The sequence below is a fragment of the Atractosteus spatula genome, chromosome 14, assembly GCF_055471065.1.
Source record: "Atractosteus spatula isolate fAtrSpa1 chromosome 14, fAtrSpa1.hap1, whole genome shotgun sequence".
NCBI classification, from domain to species: Eukaryota; Metazoa; Chordata; class Actinopteri; order Semionotiformes; family Lepisosteidae; genus Atractosteus; species Atractosteus spatula.
The window spans coordinates 44,166,028-44,187,537 of record NC_142719.1 but is presented as its reverse complement, the minus strand read 5'-3'; positions in this window follow the sequence as shown (position 1 = coordinate 44,187,537).

Here is a 21,510-nt window from a genome sequence, read left to right as displayed (position 1 = left end):
GGATTTTAGAATTGTTGACAATATGAAGAATGTTTCTCCACTCGAAGATAAAATGTGAGGCTGTCTGCCTATGATTTGACAGAAAGTGTTTACACAATGTTGGTTAAAAGGACAGATGGGATAGTGCATTTTTGTGTGTGAATACAGGATTATAAGTCAAGACTATGAATCCCAATTCATGACACATTTTGAATAAGACAATCTTCTGTTCTGGTAAAAAAGAGGCCCTGCAGTGCAGTCACATTGACAATGAATTATGGTTTTATTGACTGTGTACAATACTAGTATTTTAAAACTGGTTTTAACTACAGGCGTGGCCAAAAGCAAAGTTTTGACATTAGTCTTCAACACTGATTAAATTTAGAGGCTTTTTCCTACCTAAACCTAATTTTTTTTAGTTGCATTGCCTGAAGTCTCTTCAGTTAGTGGATTGTTAGACAGGGGGTCTAAACAAGAACTGACATGCAATCCGTCCATAGGAAATATACCTTCCTTTAGTTTTGGAAGAAATACAACTATTTGGCTTTACTACAATTGGGACTGTTTGCTCTGTATTGTGTAAGTTTTACTGTTTGTTTTGAAAGTAATCTTGTAATTTTCACAATATGTTTTGGATTTTACGCATAAGAAATGAATGCCAGAGCAGCATCTGTCATGTAATTTTAGTACATGGAGTGAATATAACAAATTGTGTTTTTAGGTATTAGATAAAGTTGTTAGAGAAGGATGGATGGAAATTTTTGCTATTTGAGAAAAAGGTTAAACATCCGAGAAAAACACCAACACACAGTTTGCAATAAAGGCCACAAAAAGTATTGACAGATTTAAAATATTAGGATGAATACATAATTTTTCATAATTTCTGCTTTTTATGTAGAAGTAAGTTTTCCTGTCCATCTATTTGCACATATGTGTTTACATCATATACTGTGGATTACAGTTCCTCTGACCTTTACAAATAAATAACCCAAAATTGCATCCTTATTAAGAACATGGACATTTTAACTGTATCTTCCTTATGCTTATAAAATTTTAAAAAAGAATGTTGGAGCTAGGAGGACATGTGGAAAACCTCAGACTTCTTTTCAGCCAACCCAAATAAACTAATCACATTATGAAACAGTTTGTCTGCGCAGCAATTGCTGTTACTGGAATCCAGTCGATACGGTATTCTGACGTATTCCAAAGACCTTGATTGCAAAAACAGACTCCTTCCAGTATGCCTGCATGCTAGTGCTTTTTCATAATTACGTCCTTGTACTTCGCGCATAGCTGGGTGACGGGAGGTTACCTGTACATAGCCTAGCCTGCACTGGAAAATAAGAAGCGGATAAAGCTGTTTGTTTTACTCTACATTTTACTACAGTATATATGTAGACACATGGTCAAAAGCAAATATGCCTGAAGCATATAGTGCAAATAAACGAACAGAAAACTGAAAGACATTATACTGTACTTTGATTATATGAAGCTCTGAAATTCCCATTTCATCAAATGATATGGTATTTCAAAAAAGGGGAATTATTCACAATATTTAAATTGACTTACTAAAGATATCTTTCAGTATTCGGGATAATTGATCAATAAACAGTGAAAAAATGTGTGGTGGATGAGTAGGTATTCTGTAGTGACATATTATAAAATAAGTTAAAAATGGTGGGTGGACATTTACATCAAATTGTACAATTTGAAACCAAATGAAACAAAAATGCAATTAGTTCAATTATAAGCCTACTTAAGACTGTAGGGAATGTTACAGCACTGTATATTACTGACATTACTGTACTGTATATGATATGTTGTATCTAGACCTGTGTCAGTATGTTATATCCAGTGTCATTCAGTTCTACATATGTAAGACACATATAAGTGATGCGCCTCCAATGTTGTTAATTTGATAAGTTGACAGAAAATGACACTATAGTTTTAATTGTAGTGGTCTTACTGTTCATTTACAGGGCTGATGCTTTTACCCAATACAACTTGTACTCATTTAAACAGCTGTGCAATTTGAGTAAAGCACCTTATTACAGGGATATAATAGCAGTGTCCCAGCTTTCACCTATAGGTCCAAAGCCTGTATTCCACACTGCTGCCTCAATGTGCTCATACAGTGGGATAATTGAATACAAAGCTTGATTTTAGTTTTTATTTTGCAGTGTATTTTAATTAGATGCACTTGTTCCTTCTGTTTTCAAATTTAAATGCACTACTACAGTACATTGTTACCACATGCCACATGCTTCACCGTTGATACAGAAGATGTTCACTGTCAGTGACTTTGATGGATTTGAGTCCTTGAAATACTTGAATACTAGGTCCCCTCATGTTCTTCTTTCTAAAAAGGCTCAGCTCTTTAGGTATACAGTAGGACATTCCTCTAAACTTCATAACATATGGGGATTGATTCCAGAACAGCAATATATTTATTGTAATGTTTTGACAAAACTTTGTACACAGTATTAATCAAAGAGGCATTATTTTTTCAAGAGGCCTTCTTGGATCAATTAACTACTAAGTAACAAAAGGGCTTAATGGCCTCCTCTTATTTGCAAACATGCTTATACTGTTGTGAAGGTGAAGCTAAGTTTTAATGTGTATTATTCCAGTAGCAAAAAGTTACTTTAAAAGTTGAGAGCTAGTGATTTTTTTCTGCACAGTAGGCTTGTGATTTATTGTGCTTTCTCTGCACAGAACACTGAAAAGTCATGAAATACAATATGTCTTGTTTTCAACACAATGGTGAACAATATGGTGCAGTTAGCCTAACGAAAATGGGGAAATTGGTACACAGTCAAATGATTCATTGATTAAAATGGAGACAGTCAATGGCTATAGTAAGGCAGTTCTGCTGTCACTGTCTGTTTAATCAGTTGTTGATGAAATCTGTATAAGCCATGTCAAAGATGATAAAATAGAACATCTCATTCTGAGTGGAATATGTGTACTTTTGGAAGACTTCTGTGTGACACTGAACTCAGACTGTTAGTTCATTTAGTGTGGCTTCTGTCACTAATGTCTCCTTGAAACAGCACATTGTTTATAGTAAAAGGAATGCCCTTCAGTGTTGCAGTATTTCCAGCCAGAGTGTCATGACATTTGTGGAAATCTAAATCTTATTAAAACCTACGTAAGGCAGAAAAGCAAACAGTTCATTGTGTCCAAGGCATACTGTATGTAGTGTCCTGCAGTTATATGTTTAGGTACAATCTCTCACTCTGCAGGATGTTTCCTGCGTTCCCTACCTTGTCCTTTGTTTGAAATTTGGCTTTCTTTGTATCTGTCCAGAGTTTACTCTACTTGCTGAGCTTGGAAGGTCTTTTACAGTTTCTCTACACTTTATGATAAAGGTTCTTTATAAAAGGATACAATGTGTCTACAGTATACAGTATTTATCTTTTGAATTATATCACTTAACTCGTACCTTCATCTCCATTAGATGCTCTGGACTCTGTTTAGCAATGATGTCATGTTTTCGACACCGACCCGCATGAAAGCCTTGCAGAGTGAGAATTTCAATTATCGCTCAGTGATCAGTGAAACAACAGGCAGTGATGTGTGAGAAAGTTAGAGCACTCTGCGCTTTAATTAGCCATTTTAAACAGCTTCTAAGAATTACATGTCTACGGGTGAATTGGTTTTAACTTGGTACTTTAAATCAAGTCTGTGTTTTATATTAAAGCAATAAATACTCTAGAATAAGATGATCTGATCTAAAAATGAACTGTTTTATTCTTCAGTCTTTGGTTGGATTTCATATAAACAAAAATGAGCAACAGAACAATGGAGTATTATCAACGTGTACACTACTGTATACTGTATATGGGCTAATTATAGTTAGACAATATTGAAAAGTACAGCATTGTGCATTTTCTTTCCCAAGCTAATAACTGCAATATCTGAAGGCGTTAGCAGCTACATACAAATGAGATTTACAGAGCTGTTCTGTTTAGCCAAAATGGCAGTTGCTTCATTTATTTTTAATATTGTACAGTTTTGTTTCAAAACTCAATTGTATACATCCTGTAGTCTTCTTTGTAAGTTGTTTATAAGATGCTGATCATGAGAGAAAAAAAGCAATTTCTTATGTAGTGGTGTAAAAACAATATGGCTTATCACTCTTCACTTTGGAAAAGGGAAACAGAAAAGTGTGTTTACTGTATATGTATGGGTTCCCTTCCCTTTTTCTCCAAAAAATGCACAAAATCCACAAAACATCCACAAAATTTACAAAATAATAATGTATGGAAAAACCTGCTCAGCATCTCCTGATGTTTGTTGTTGCTGTGGCCATGTACAGTCGCAGCTGTCCTGTTTGGCCTCAGGTGTCTGCTGTCTCCCATCAGCTCAGTTGTTTCTGAGTCGTGTCTGGCTGCAGGGAGGTGGCAGAAGCCCTCCAGTGAAACTGCTGGAGGTATCATTTCAGCTGAAGTTTTATGGAATTATTCGTTAGGGAGACAAATAATCCATGTTAATGCATGGGTGAAGCTAAAAAAGCCTAATTTAACACTGCTTTTAAAAACAAGAAATAAAACTGACCATTATAACGCTGTGCATTTGTGAATCAGTCTTTCTGCAAAGAAAATATTTAACACAATGCAGGTTCTCTAAAACAGGTATGCTTTGATCATTTATGTAAAATACTTTGTAGGTCATGTGGTAGCTAATAGGAAAGAAAATATTTACATAAAGTATATTGCAAGCATGTTGTATTTCTAGCTTTCATAATGTCACCACCAATCTAATTTAACAATAGTGTTCCAGAATTGTTATTTATAGCTAAACTAACGTGAACACCCAGAAGTAAAGGAATCAGATGTGTTCGCTCAAAAATCAGAATGATATTGTGGATGCGTGGTTAACCTGTTCTTAATGTTACAGAAAGGATAACTGATAATAAATCAACAGTAAAACTGAAATTTAAACGGTTTTGAGACAATTAGCTGACACAATTAACTGACAGTTGCTCTAGCGGCCATAGGTTCTGTCCATGGTGCTGATGTAGGTCAGGCTTCAGCTGAGAACTGCATGATCTTTGGCTTCTTTGCCCATCCGAAGAGTGAATAAATCAGATCTCTTTTGACATTTGAAGACTTTGGATGAGTCTGGAGGTTCTAGGTTTTCTGTGATTTGATGTGTCATGTCAATGTACTAATGTAACAGGGCTCAGTGCAGAGAGCACGCTAAAAAAGTGACCTGACTCTCCTGAAATCTAGCCAGTGTAGAGCTCTCTCATGATGGGGGACCACTTAAGTTTCAAAGGGGTGAGGTCACCAGTCAGCATCTACTGTAGATGCGCCCCAATTCCACTGAGCCCTGATAAACAGACCTAGGGAGAACATGCAAACTCCACACAGACAGCACCCAGGCCAAAAATCCAATCCTAAGTCCGGAATGCCATATGGAATCAGGCATGCCAAATGCTGCTCATGATCCTATGAGCTCATTGTAATTGTAATTATTTGCTGTTTGCTAAAATATATTTATGGACTGACAGGTTAAGCTTTGAACCTCCTGTGTGTAAAAATGTGATAAAATTCTGATTAGCTAATAATATGATCTTGTATGTTTAACAGGGCTTGGTGTTCTGATCATGCTAAGGAAGTGATATCATTTTCTTGTAACCTAGACTTGTAGACAAGCTGATGAGAATTCCCCCTGCAGAAGAGAACCTGGTCTTTCAGCAGAGCTGAGTTCACCACTGTCTCAGCAGGGGCGCTGTGTCTTCTCTGAGGCCATGAGCAATCACATTCAGATCCCGGCAGGGGCAGAGCAGAAATTCAAGCATAACACTACCTTAACTAACCCAGGATGTGTTCAAAGAGCAATGAGAAATAGTAGAATGTTTATACTAATATAAACTGAACCTCCAATCAACAGACAAGTTTTATTCAGAGAAAGTTTAAATCGTTTTCTTGAGTGAGTAATCAGGCTGTAAATAATCTTAGATATATTACTGGTATTTGACACTTAAATTGTGTTGCCAGAGAATTTGGAAGATTAAAATTATGCCTTTTTTCTGTTGTTTCAACTGCATTCCAGCAGGTAGTAAAGATTTATTTAATACTCCAGCTTCTAAAAAACAAGGATAAATTCCAACTTGTATGATTCTCAAAATAATAATTGATATAGGTAATTAAGGACTTGGGTGAAAGGAAAAACAGAAGTTGGTGCACCACTGCCCTGTGGATGTACAAAAATGGATGGAAAGATGGAAATGCAGGTTTGTACTCTTAAAACCTTCATAATATGATTAAAATACCATATTATACTTATATGTACAGATATTGTTAGGAATAGGTCACAGGCTACTGAAAATAGCATTTTGCATTGTATTTTTAGAGGACTACATACAGTATTAAACAAAACATCATGGTTATGAATGTGGCTTTATTTCTCTGCATTCAGATACATCTTTGAGACTGTACTTTATATATTAAAAAATAAGTAGGTGCTCTTGTATAAACAAAGATGGTCACCTAACCATCACTAGTCATTTGTTGCATTGTACTCTGAAAATCAGACCACTAGTATTCAACACAATGTAACCACTCAGCTTCAAAATTGTCAGGCATCATCCTGATCAGTTACTAATTGACACATGGCAATATAATTGAGGTAGGAACAATCAAAATACTTGCCTAATGTGAAACCTGCCAAATATTAATAATATCCACGCCTTCTCCAGCTTGGCTCAGCATAAGCTACTGTATAAATTCTGATGTTAAAACGTTATTTCTGAAATTCCAGAATGTGAACGCCTTCTGTTCCAAGCAGAACACAGTGTTCCAAATCTGGTTACCTAATTAAATTTGGACTTTGTACAGATATATTCCTGTATTTATTGTATGTATATTTCTAGTGTAAATGCATATAAAATAATGTAAATAGGGATTCCAGCATAAGTCAAAAATAGCCACTTGCCATCTTATCTATTTTCTTCCTCCTTTGTTACTGATACCGATTCATACACACACGGGTGATAGTGTAATATTTGTAATATGTTCTACTATAAGCAAATTATTATTTTTTTGAGTCTTTGATGACCATTGGAGGTTATTAGTAAATTGATGCATTTAAAAAAATATTGAAAAATAAAGTTTATCACAGTTGCTGCAGTAAAGGAACTTTTTTTTTTAAATTTGATTTAAGGCACTACTATACACCAGTATTATACTGCAGATTATTTTTGAAAGCGCCCAGTTGATGTCCTTGGCTTTAGGCTGATACATGTTTCTGAAATAAAATCTTACAAATTATTTCAACTCTGCGGTCAAAGCTAATTTGATTAGAAGTACAAATCAAATTTCAGTGATTGTTTCTGAATAATTGTGTTTCAAATGATTCAATGATTATATTACTGAAGTTACAGAAAATTATTTTATATTTTTCTTTAGAACTAACATTCTACAAGAATGTAGCTGCTGCATTGCTCTACTGTATTAAAACAGCCAGAGATATGTTTTGGTTTTTATAGTAATGAAAACACAAATTCTAACAAAAGTAAAATTCTTATAATCTTATTATTTTCTGCTACTATTAACTCTGTTTATTCTTCTTTACATATAATTTTACTGTAGTATTTAAAGACAGTGGGATTTGTTTTTAATCTGTAAAGTGTGAACCAAGCCTGCTGTTCTCAGTTCTAGTTGTAATGTTTTTATTTAATTATAATTTAGTTATTGTGGCACAACTAGAGAATTTGATGTATTTTTAAACCATGATGCATTGTGGCACATTTCACTAATGAATAGCTAGCAGTCATATTACCCTGCAACTCACAACTGAAGCTAAGAGGGTATAAGCCTGTTCAGTACCTGGAAAGACCACCTGGAGAAAACTAAGGTTGCTGCTGGAAGAGGTGTTAGTGGGGCCAGCAGGGGGCACTCACCCTGCGGTCTGTGTGGGTCCTAATGCACCTGTATAGTGATGAGGACACAATACTGTAAAAAGGCGCTGTCCTTTGGATGAGACATAAAGCCGTGGTTCTGACTCTCTGTGGTCATTAAAAATCCCAAGGAATTTTTCAAGAAGAGTAATGGCATTAAAACCGGTGTCCTGGCCTAATTTCCCATTGGCCTTTACTAATATGGCCTCCTAATAATCCCCGTCTCTGAATTGGCTTCATTGCTCTGCTCTCCTCCCCACTGAGAGCTAGTGTGTGGTGAGCATTCTGGCGCACTATGGCTGTCATCACAACATCCAGGTGGGGCTGCACACTGGTGGTGGTGGAGGGGAGTCCCCATTACCTGTAAAGCACTTTGAGTGGAGTGTCCAGAAATGTGCTATATAAGTGTAAGGAATGATATTATTATTGTCATTGTTATTACTATAAGTGATCCATATTAAACCATTGTGTGTTGAATTCCAATTTCACTAAATCCCTGTTCACTGTTACACTGACAATTTCAGATCATGAGGTCACTGACAACAGATATTTTTACCAATATGTTTACTTGTGACCTTATTAATTTACTTGTGGTCTTTGGATGACTGTGTTAAAAAAAACTACAGTTCTAAAGGTAGGAGAGGTTTTCACCTGTCAGAATCGAAGAGATGATAAATCGAGAAGGTGACTGCAAATTTTTGATATGGGAAGTGCTTGCATTGTTTTTAATGTTTGTCAAAACTGAAGTTTTTCAGTGGTGTTTTTCCTTTTCTGCTTCTTAAATGAAATACATGTTTACTGTATTTAAAAGTATGAAACTACCATTTCAGTTACACTTATCACTGATTATGTTCACTACATATCCTGAGTAAGAGTAGGGATTTTTCGAGATTAAGTTTTTTGCTTTTTCCTGCTGTATTATCAGATGTTGACCTTTAAACCCTGTGCTTGATTTCCAATGTGACAAAATAATACTAATTTTAGCTGTTTTGATGAAAAAAACAGGTTTCTGGGTCAGTGTTAGGTGGCAAGGAAATTCATAGGATTTGATGTAACCAAAGAGGGTCCTTCTATAACATTTTAACAGCATAGAGCTAATACTCATATTCATAGCCGTTATCTAGGCACTGCTGTATTTAATGTTTTTTAAGGCTCTTGTATTTAATTTAAATGCTACAAAGAAAGAAGTTACTTATTGTGCAGTATTTAATATATATTCCAGCTGCTTATGGAAAGCAAAACTCCTTGATTGCCATTTTTTATGCAAACACTACCATTGGGAATGCATCCTCAGGGATGATGTACAGTACATTGTAAAACCCAGCTTCCAAACTGAAAGAATGGGGGGAAATCTCTATGGGTCTGTATACGGTAATTGACATCCCTTGCAGCAGAAACATAGATTTATCCACAATGTCTTTAATGTTCTTGTGTTTGTAAGCTGGTCCAAGCTCTGTAATTTATTAACTGCATGTAAAATAATAAATTATTAGCTGGAAAGATTAATACAATTAATGTATTGAAATGCAAAAATGCTGATTTTTCCCTTTGTTTAGCAGACATAAAACTAAACAGATTGATAACAATGGGCTTTTCACTCACAACAGGAACACCTAGATTACAGAACATTACTGAGTATTACTACATTAGGTGAAAATACTGTCTTTTCTATTGAATAAGCAATGCAAATGGAACAGAAAAGAGTAAGTAATGCAGATATTTTCTGCACTGTACAGTGTATATCATGTTTTTGGCTTCATAAATTAATACTTTATTCCTCAACATGACCACTAGGGGAATCAAAAAGCAAGCAATAAAACCTGAGGGTACCATAGCACATGGGTACTTTAAAATATTAAAAATGCAGGCTTATGTTGTTTTTAATTAACACATAAATATATACATTACATTTTAAAAGTAACTGTGATGCCTTGTTGCACTTTTATCTGGTCCACCTACTGTAGGAGCTGTAAATTATCATTTGTACATATTAAAATTATAATATTAATATCCCTTACACCCCAAGAATGCTCTGCAGCCAAAACATTGTGTTTTCTTTCTTCTCTTTTCAGCTTGGAATAAACCTATTGCTTGTTCCTTTACAATATTAATATTAATTAATTGTCTTTATTGTGTACTGTACATGAGATACTAATGAAGGCTTTTGTATACAAAATGTTTTTGGAATACAAAGTGTTTTCAGCCTATTGTATTGTGACAGCCCTAATGTGCCAGCAGACCCACTGCACATAAGATAAAGTAGAATCAGAAAACTACCTCACCAATTGAATTAAGGGGGAGCTTTGGTGATGCCAGATTGCACATGTGGAATTTAGCCAGGACACCAGGGCAACTCCTCTATTCTACAGTACCACAGATTTTTAAATAATTATATTACAAAACAAGGATAGGCCAATGATGTGATAACCGTCAGAAGAGCCAGGCTAGCGACAACAGGGCTGTCATATTAACAAGACATAACTTGGCTGAGAGACAATCATGTGATTCAGGCTGATTTGGTAATTTAAATCCCGTGCATCTTTTTTTATAAAGTTGTTTATACAAGAGGGACCAAGTCACTATAGATTTTGTCTTGTTTAATTAAAGATGTTACATCACACCTTTGAAGTATGGACCAACATTTTTCAAATCTTACTATTTCTGTAGTTGAGAAATGTTCTTGATCTGATCTTGTAAACACTGAATATGTGTAAGTCTACTGTACATCAATATATCCTTACATCCAATATATCCAATATCCTTTCTGTTAACATCTTTTTAACACTTGTTTCAGTTTATGGATTGCTTTTGACATGTTATAAATGTAAAATAAACAAGCTATTGCATCTTAAGTACTATGTAATAAAGTATTTGCATATAAGAACAGTCTGACTTTCATTATTAAACATACAATTAATCCTGAGTAATTTACAGTACAGTATATCACTGGCTATAAAGAACATGTGAGTTGGAATGTTTTACCATAGTATGAAGTATTGGCATACTACGCATAGTATAGCATAGTATGTGTGTCTTTTACAAAAGCCTTTTTTTCTGTAATGCAAAAAAAACCCATTGAATTTAATAAACTGTTTGTGTTAAATGGAAAAGCTTGTGCAAAACAATGAAATCAAAGACCAGTTTATCACTATAGCAGGCTTTCACTGTAGCTTAAAATTAACTTAAATTTCAGAAGTTCAAGTAGGTACTGTAGCTGTGTCAGCATGCATACTGCAGGCTGCAAAGGAACAGGTAAAAGTTTATTCCACGCTGAAAAGAGAAAAAGAAACAATGTTTTGGCTGTGGACAACTGAAGAAGGCTCCACAGCCGAAATGCTGTGTTTCTTTTCTTCTTGTTCCTTTAAATTTCAGTAGTTCAATTGCTTTTCAACTACAGTATGTTGAAAATGATTATCATCACAGAGCTAAAACTGAGCTGAGTTGAGTAAATGCATTTTTTCAGCTAATTTTACTCATATACAGTACTGCTCTGCCAGACAATGTAAAATGCATGTACTGTATTGTGCCTGCTAGACTATTGAAAATGTAGTTAAAACACAGCAGTCGAGGAAAAGCACAGTGTCAGAAATGATCAATTTTCTCAGACTGATTAAAGCATTCATGTTGATCACCTCAATACATATGGACACATGGATCATTGTGGTCCTGCAATATCCTGCTTTACTTTAACAAGCAGCTCTGAGAAGAAGCTGATTGGGCAGAATTACATATTCTGAGTTGACAGTGACCTCTGGAAGACTTCCAATAAAGGCTAAACTGTTTTCCATTAGTTTGATGTAAAATGGGTAGGATGAAACATTAAGTAATTTAAGTCATGAATTATTTTATTGCATTCGAAAGCGGTTATGGCTCTGAACTGTTAACTGGAAGGTTAGAAGTTCAAAACCCTGGCTGGGGCATTGGCTCTTGCACCCTTGATCAAGGTATCTCATTGACATAACATCAGTAAAATCCCTGCTCTCTAAATGGGGAATACAGTAGGTTTGGATAAAGGCATCAGCCCAGTAAATTAAATAATGAATAAAGTTAAAGAATTCTAGTAATTATTTTGAGATTTCCTAGTACCCAATAGGGATCCCATTGTAACCTTTCTTGTGTTCTAATAAGTAAAAGCAAGGCATAACTGTATATCCACTTTTGCTCAGCTTTGTATTAGATTTAAATAGCTTCTTTGATTTTTTTTGTTTCAATGAGTTATAACAGACTTAATATGAATGATTTTACTGAACATTCACACAAGAGTTTGAACCTGTGAGCTGCATCTGTCTTGATACAGCCTTAAGCTGATTTAAAAAAAATATTTTCCATAAACACATTTCCATAAGACAATGTTTTATTGCCATATTGTGCTAGAAGTAGTTTTTCTTTTTTATTATGTCAATTCCAGTTTGTGGTCTAAAGAGAAGCCCAGACATCAATACTATCTTAAATACCCTCTAATAATTAGCCTCAGTTATAGTCATGTTCAGCTGTTCTTATGCTCTTATATTCTTACTTGACTCTTACTTGATGATTTGCGCTCGTCGTCCAGTGAGCCAAGGATTGAAAGCCAGCTCAATGCTTTTACACTGCTCTTGCAAGTGTCATTATGCCAGTAAAATATCCCCAGAAGATGGGTTTTAATTTAAAGCCTGTGACATCCACATAGCCCTGCCACTAAGCTGTATTATTGGCTGTGTCAATGGGGCCTTAGGGACTATAAAATTGGACGTGGTTTGGATCCAGCTCTTAATCTACCGATTGATTGCTTTATAAGAAGCCCTATAAAGATAATACATTTTTCTAAATGCCCAAATATCATAAATTGTTTATCAACAAATGTACAGATACTGTCCCAGGACACACATTTAGGAAAGCCTGACTGACTGATAGGATATCACACAGTAATATCCTTATCAGACAGCTCCGTCACAGAGCCCACATGATTTAATTAAAAGCTATTTCCGGCTTCCATGCAATTATAAATCCTCATGGCTCAAACAGTTTCACCTAAGCAGATGAGAAAAAGTTAACCCATATACAAGAGCTCAACAAATAAAATTACCCACTGAGTTACTTAATTTTCAGTGATTTCTCATTCCATTTTTGTCATTATGTGTTGTACAGTAGTCATTTTAGATTTTTATTTTAGAATTTTTAGATTTTTTTAGAAAAGGTGTGAGGAATAAGAGACAAATATGACTTTTAAAAACCTTTCTTTTTACAGCATTTGGTTGTATATTTTTAATATTAATAATTACATTCATACGGTTCTTTTAATGGCACATCACCTTAAAACATTGTACAATAAAACATTCAAACAAACAAGACAACATTGCACATATCAAAACAATTTTTTCAGAAATTTGTTTTAATTTTACCAAGTTAAATCGATTTCAAAACTAGAATTTAAAAGTGAAATTTAAGACAGGATTTGAAAGTGCTAATTGTATTACAAGATATGATTTTGACAGGGAGATGTTTTCACAGCTTTGGAGCAACAGCAAAGAAAGCACGGTCTCCCAGGGTCTTCCACTGATCAAAGTCTATTATTGGAAACCGAAAGAAGGCCAGAGTAATGAAGAACATAAAAAATTAGGTGTTTAGAGAGTTAACATCTCAATGATCTAGTCAGGAGCCAAACTATTCAAGCCCTTACAGGTGAGAAGTGGTATTTTAAATTTTGTTCTGAAATCCAGAGGGAGCCACTGCAATGAAGCCAAAACATGTGATAGATTGTATGTCTGTGCATTTTAGTATTGGTTAAAGTCTGAACTGCTGAGACCTGAACATGCTGTAACTTGTTAAGACAGTGTTTGGAAACCCTAGGAAGCACGGCTTTACAATAATCAGGCCTGGAAAAAACCAAAGGCTTGGTGAGATGTATTTAGATACATGCAATATTTCAAAGATGAAGTAAAACACCGTGAACATGAGCTTCATATCTGAGGCCTAGCTCAAAAATAACCCCAATCCCTCACCTGAGCACTTCGACTGATTCCAGGACCATCAACAGTCAAACTAAGGTGGACACATTTGCAGAGTTCGTAAGCAGAAATATTTAACCTAACTTTGGTCTCGTCAGAGTTCAAATGTAGAATGTTTTTTTGCATTCATTTTCAGTATTACCTAAGGAGTGTCAGGAGGCTGATAGCACTTGATTAATGCCAGGTTTTGTGCAAGCATAAATGTGGGTTAATCATCAGGATAGACATGAAAGCTGGTGTAATACCTACAGTTAGTCTGACCCAAAGAGAACATACAGTACATTTACAGTCCTAAAAATAATTAGATCAAGTATCTTTCAGGACATCAGATGTGACCAGTTTTGCAGAGGTGGAGCAATGGCCAATTTCAGCAAATTGTTTTGTATCAGTAGGATAAGATTTAAGCCGGAACAAATCAGATACAGCAAGACCAGCAACCCTCTTTACCCTCGTAAGTCTATTCAGCAAAATTGTATAATCAATAGTGTCAAAGGCAGTTCTCTGAGGTCCAGCAGGACAAGAGTGGATAAAAACCAGAGTCAGGAGTCATCAGCAGAACATGTATAGCCCTCGCAAGAGCTGTTTCTGTATCACGCATTGATCTGAACCCAGACTGAAAATTGGCAGAAGTGCTGGGTTCTTTTCCATTTTGTCAGGAAAGGCGACATCAGGGTGAGAAGGGGACTGAATGTCATGACCGGGATTCTGGTAAAGATGCATTTGTCAGCAGAAATATTAAAAGCCCACACATGGTAACACGTTGGACCAGGGCAGCTGGGGCAGAACTAGACTGAAATATTGGCCTTCTAATCCTAACCTGTTCAGTCTTCTAACAGGATTGAATTCAGTGGGCAGTGTCTGGGACCGATATGCATAATGTGATATTTTAATATTAACTAGTATATTTCAGGATTGAAATCTGAGTGCTCTAGTGAAGGAATGTGGCAGAAGCCCATCTCATGCTCATCAGGTTGATCACATGTTGCCAGTCTGTCTGTAAGAGGTGGGAAGGGACCCACTCAGACATGGGAGGAACATTCAAAACCAACCACACTGGAGGAGTCCCATTCCGGAATTGAGCCAAGGAGCTGGGAGCTGTGAAGCAGCAGTATTAACTGCCTTGCCACTTTGTTGTTTTATTGTTAGCAGATGATCACAAGGAGCTATTCATATAACATAACCATTTTATTTAGCAATCGTCAAACAAAAATAATAGAGATCCTGATTGATGGTGCCATATAAACATTCTAGTCACTAGCATTGGCAAAATAAACACCAAAACAAGAGCCTTGTAATTTTCTGTTAGTTATCACTCATCTGTGTTTCTTACTTTGCCTTGAGACATTTTCTGATGTACTGTGTAAATGGCCTGAGGAAAAGCTGGCAGCAGTATAGACAGACCAGGTCCTTGGATTCGTTTCCTTGCTGGTGGTGTACCGAATTGTATTTGTGGTGGGTGTTGCTTTTTAATCTCTGAGAGATTAGTTAAAAGGAAATGAAACTGTTAAAAGTATTTCAATTACAGGATGAGACTGTTATGGTCTGTTAGCTAAAGGAGAAATATAAAGATCAGGTCAATCTTGAATATCACTTCTTAGCTGTTTTAATGCAAGGGTCCCTCAGAAAGTAGTGAAACACTTTATTTTTCAGTCAAAATGCATTTGATGACAAATTAATGTAGAGCTCTGTAGGAATATTTTGGAACTTAGCAACAAGAAATGCAAAGTTAAAGCTTTAGGCACCAAAGGTTTCTTTATTTTCCTGTGGGTATTAATTAAAAAATATGGTTTCCAAAAATGACTCTCTGGGCAACCCTTTGCATATCCAAAACTGGCCTTGTTTTCCCTGTGTCTGCTTAATATTTTTCAGTAAATTATTACAAATTTCACACAATGCACTGTTTCACCTGTGAGATTTTCCGAAGCAAAAGTTTCAGGAACTATTCTTTGGCAACAGCATGAGAATTTTGATTTGGCCATGTTCGACATCCGCCTCTTGTGTCATGTAAGGACAATGTGTCAGCCTGTCTTTTTGTCTCTTGGAGTTTGTTTGTGTTTATTTTGCATGCCTCATGCTTGTTCTGTTGGTTGTGTTGTGTTGGTTGTGTTGGTTGTGTTCTATAGCTTAGAATAATGAAGAATGAAAGCAGGGGTTTATGCAAGGTCTTTGACTGGTCACATGAGCTTTCTGTGGCTGATGGAATTGGGGTATCAGCTGGCTGGCACTTTTATTGGCTTTCTCTGTTTGTCATTGGAAGGCCTATTGAGCACATTTTCCAATAAGGCGGAATTTGTGCCATTTCCTGACAATTCAGTTTCAACTCGTGATTGGTGAAAGGAGCTTGAAAAGGCAACCCTGTTATATTTGAAATTGGACAGAACTATTTTCAAGTCAAAAGACAGCTTCCTGTGGTACACATTCCTCTAAATGTTTTTGCCACTAGCATATCAGCTGCCAGCTCTGCAGCTCCAGTCCCTTTGTAATGGTTTATACTGCTCAAAGTTAAAAATACAAATGTTTGCACCCTTTAAAGGTCTAGAAGCACTTACTGGGAATACTCTGGTAATACATTTTAGTCTTGGATGAGCTACAGTTTCCAATATCCATTCCAATTAAATGTCCTGGTTAACTATTTTTCACTCTATAAGTAGTTGTTTTGATTTGAAAACTATAGTTATTACATATATATCCCTGCTTACTTTTTAAAAAAAGTATTTATTTTTTAGTTATTTTAAGGTGATATATGTAATCTGGATTTGAATATAATTTCAAACAGATGTATTTTGTACTCATAACTTCGTTCTGTGGTACAAATCCTCAACAATAGAACCTTTGGCAACATTATCCCGTTTGTACAACACTTTATTTATATTGAACAAATAAAGTCACTTCCATTTTTTAAGCCTCAATACCCCTCTTGTTGCACAGCTAGTATTTGTGATTCCTTTCAAAAGTATTGCAGATAAAGAGCAGGTCCTACAAGAATGGCTCATTCAGCAATGAATTTGTAGAACCAAGTTTGTTTAGCTTGAAACACATTCTAATGAATCAGTTATATTTTTTAAGTTTTGCAGCTTTTGTTATACTTCTATCTTATTATAATACTTAGTCTTAATACCCAACAAAGACTAACACTGGAACAGAACAGTTCTTCCTTAAAGTATAACCAGTCTTAACTGACAGAACATTTACTGTAGATACACAGGCCTCTGCTCCCATGAGTAATTTGAAAGCTGCAGGTGAAGCTGTTAATAGTCCCTTCTTGTAGGGCGACGTTTGTTCCAGGTTGACAACAAGCTGCTTGACAGGTCAGTGAGAAGATTCAAGAATTCTTGTGCAGAACTGTCAATAAAGTGGAGCAACCCAGGCATGTCCTAGCACTGGGAAAGTCATTCAGTTCTCATCAGCCCAGCACCACAGTATATAGTATATGTTTCTTTGTATATTGTATATGAAAGATTTTATTATAAGATAACTTGGTTTTGTTGGTGATGCCAGCATTTCAAGAACAACTAATGATGAATCTGTTGCTGTATTAAATTTGAAAGGCAATCTGCAATTCTGCTGTGATTCTATCCAGAGACCTCTTATGGGGAGAGAGGGACATTATCTGGCCCTTTAATTTTCTTGGAAGGGAGTCTGAGGCAGTGTTTCTTGGGTTGAAATGTTTTGATACCATGCAAGGCTTTAGCACAGCTGAGGTTGAACTGGAGAGCTGCATCAGCATACAGGCAGCTCCTTTGGTATGACTGTATTGCTGTTTTCGCATATGGACCCAATGTTTAAATATGAAAAGAATATGAAAATGCGAATGTAATAGAGAGCTCATTATGAACAGAAGTAATGATGACATCCCACAAATAAGAGAAAATCCTGTCAAAATTAAGTCATCCGTGAAAAGGTATTTTTAAAGCTCAATTAGAATCTTAATGATATGTAAATAAAAGAGATATAACAAAGTGTGTTCATGACTTACCAACAAAATGTTTTCTCTTGGAATGCTGAAAAAGTGGCGCTTTCTGATTGCCAGCTCCCTGTCTGGGCTCCACTCACTGTGGACATGCACACTGGAGATCGAACAGACAGAGATCATGGACTAATCTGGCACTTATTGTAAAATTGAATTTTTCATCTGGATTGAAGGTAGTGACTAAGTATACATTGATAAAATGGCATTCTGTTGCCATTGTGATTCAATTAAAATTAAATGTTTTAATTGTAATTAAAATATTTTCATTTTAATTAAATACATTAAATTTATTTTAAATTAAATTGATTAAATTTATTTTATTAAAATACAATAAATATTTTCATTTTAATTAAAATATTCTTGCCGTCGCAGAATTTATAACCTGAATATTATTCAGTCTTGACATCCAGGCAATATATGAAATAGCATATGGACTGCTGAATTGGAAGGAAATATTTTATTTTGAGATTTTTGGACCACTTAATGAAACAATTTCGTTGTGCTGTAAAATGCAGTTTCTTTCAATCAAATAGTTTCTGGTAATGCAGTTCATGTTTCGAAGTACATACAATTTCTAGTTTTCCTTTTAGACTGGTAAAGCAAAACAGCTGTGACCTAATAATCTAATGGTCAAATAACTGGTCAGTGACTTGAATCTGTAGTCTTAGTTATGCGACAGACCCCATTTTGAAAGGACCTGTCATTGACCAAGCTTGGCTTGACAGTTAGCAGTTGTAATGTTGCTGTGCCAGTATCTGCAGATTTTGTTACTCCTTGACCCTGACAAGGACTTTCTGGTACATAAATAACTTATTTCTGCTTCCAGAGGAGAGGTAAAAGTATGCAGGGTAGCATCATTTCTAGGGTAGAGTTTAGTTTTTCTAGGTTAATTACACACCTGAGGTAGGTGCTGTGATGTAGTCTCTTATTATGACATTTGCCTTCTGAATCTTTTGTTATTGTTAATGCTGATGTTTAACTTCCGTATTATTGTTTTCCTTCCTTCTAAAAGACTGTGCTGCTTCTTAAGTAGATCTACCGCTTGATCAGTTTACAAATTATCACAAACTTGTCAGCCCTGCAGGGGTTGTAGGAAATGCTGGGTGTGGTGCCCATCTGCTCCCCAGGCAGCTCTTCAAACAAAAGTTTGCACCTGGGACAAATAATTGGTTTAGTCAACAGACCATAAGTATCTTATGGATGGTATGGTTGACCCATGCGGGTCCAACATTGGACTGTTGATTGTACTCTAATGCGGTAAGAATGAATGCCCCTAGCTGGAAAAGTTGAGGAATAATGCTAAGTACATATGCTAAGTAAAATATGCTTTTACATGTGGTACTGTATATCTACACTATAGTAGTTTAAGTAGGTACAGTAGGTTCTGTAAGTGTGTAAACCTGTCAAATGTGCATATTTCAATACTGTCTTAAGGGGTTATACATTCCCTATAGGCTTATGTTTCAGTAATTGGTTTGAGCTGCAGGGTTAAACATTCTTTTCAGCACTGACAACAATTGCTATCTTGTGCTTTATCGAACCTTGGCAATGTGATTGTCTAATAGCCACATACAGTATATTTTTAATGAAATGCTGCTGATGCAGTGTACTTACTGTAAGTACCATTCTCATAACTTACGCTATGAAATGTTTTCTCTGATTTAAACTGAAAATAATATCATATGAAAAGTGTTGTACACATACAATGAAACACAATCCAGAGGACACACTTCTGAAGAAAATCATTGGGCTGACTGTCAGTGACTTTGAGGGTTTTGAATAACTGAAATACAGTAGGCACGCTAATAGTCTTCTCTTTTAAGACTAAAATATCAGTTCTGTTAGCCTGTCAAAGTGAGACATTGTTTTGAGATAAGAAATGTATATGTTTGTTCTGCTTTGGACTGATTCCAGCACACCAGTATATATGGAGATAGTGAACAAAAATTCAAACAATTGTCTTAATGAAGTCTTACTCATGCATTCTAAAAATCAAGCATAACAATTCAAATGTAATACTGCACTTTTATCTGTATTTACTAACATTCAGTTTTCTAATTGCTTCTGTCCTTATTTGCTATTATGTGGATGCAACTATTTTACTAACTATAACAGAATTAGATCATAGCTATAGGAAGAAAAATGATTCTAATATGCATACAGTACATGTGGTACTCCACTACATAAATCTTAATTTAAGAATTCACCCATTATTTGTACTGTCTTTTTTATCCTTTAAATATTTCTCAGTCAAAATGTTATATAAAAATGCATTTATATAAAAAGTGTCACTGCTTTCATCATCTTATGTCATTATTCTGGATGTCATTGAAGCGTGCTGTATAATCCTTGCTCTCTGTGACACTTCAGAAGCATTTTGAAATACTGTCAGTGTTGCTTTACATTCTTAAAGTAATCACTAAGTAAATTTACTTTAATGGCATTGATTTGTGATGCTAATAATATGTATTTATATTATAATAGTGTACATAAACATATGATTCTGGACTTTAAGTGTCTCTGGAGATACATTTATTCCCTGTGGCTTTCTATCAGCAGTCACAGTAATAACTTCAAGATTCTGAACGTATATTTGAAAATTACAATAGTGATCCAGGCAATTGCTTTACATGTGGATCATCCCCTCTATGATTAATCTGGACATTGAACTGATTAAAAACACACCTTCTCTCATTTTAAATTTCTCTGAGACACGCTGATGGCTGTGTGATTGAGCTTTTTAGATTACACTGTGAGCATCAGAACCCGCAAGATTCCTGTGTTTTAAAGATTGCTTGACAGATGCTTCAATTGTTGGGCTGACAGCAGAGTTCTGAATGTCACCGGAGTGCCTGAAGCAATAAACTGCCCAGCACTCATTGTGTATGTTTTATTTTATTTATTTTTGCCCAATCTGATACATATGATGGTCTTTCTCCTGAAAGGGTGTAAATCTTAGCTCAGTGAAACCTGACATGTCAGCTTTATGGCACGTACATTTCTACCTGATTTACAAAGCATCTGAGCTGATGCAAGGCTGTGGGGAGTCCCTTTACGAATTGCAACAGCAGAACAAGTGTCGAATAATAAGTAGTCTGTTCAGCTGAGTGACGCAAGTATGATATTTATAGATCAAGCAAGGAAAACATAAAAACACTGGCAGCTTTTCTATGGCTATTTGGAAACTTCTAAGAATTTTGGTTCATTTCTTAACTCCATGTATTATTATTATTATTATTATGATAAGTATATTTTAATAATACAGATTTTAGCACACTACAATTAGTTTGTCTGCTGTGCGTGAACTTTCTGAGTTATAGTGAGGTTCATTTTTTGCATCTTAAATCTTTAAGCCTGTTGGCAGCCTTGAGTATCCTTTAAGAAAGGACAAAAGCAAGGTCAGAAAAGAGAGGTTATTCAGCCCACCTTGTTTGCCTTGCTAGGAGTGGCTAACTGATTACCCACTGGGGTCTGCAGCACCAACACAACAGTCTTATTCCTGACACCTGAAGAAGGCTCCACGGCCAAAACGTTGTGTTCTCTTTCTTCTTTTTTTCAGCATGGAATAAACCTATAATGTGTTTTGGATGCCAACCTAAATCTGCATAAGGAAGTGCACCCTATTTTTTGTCATACTGTAGTTACTGTCTATAATTCTGAATATT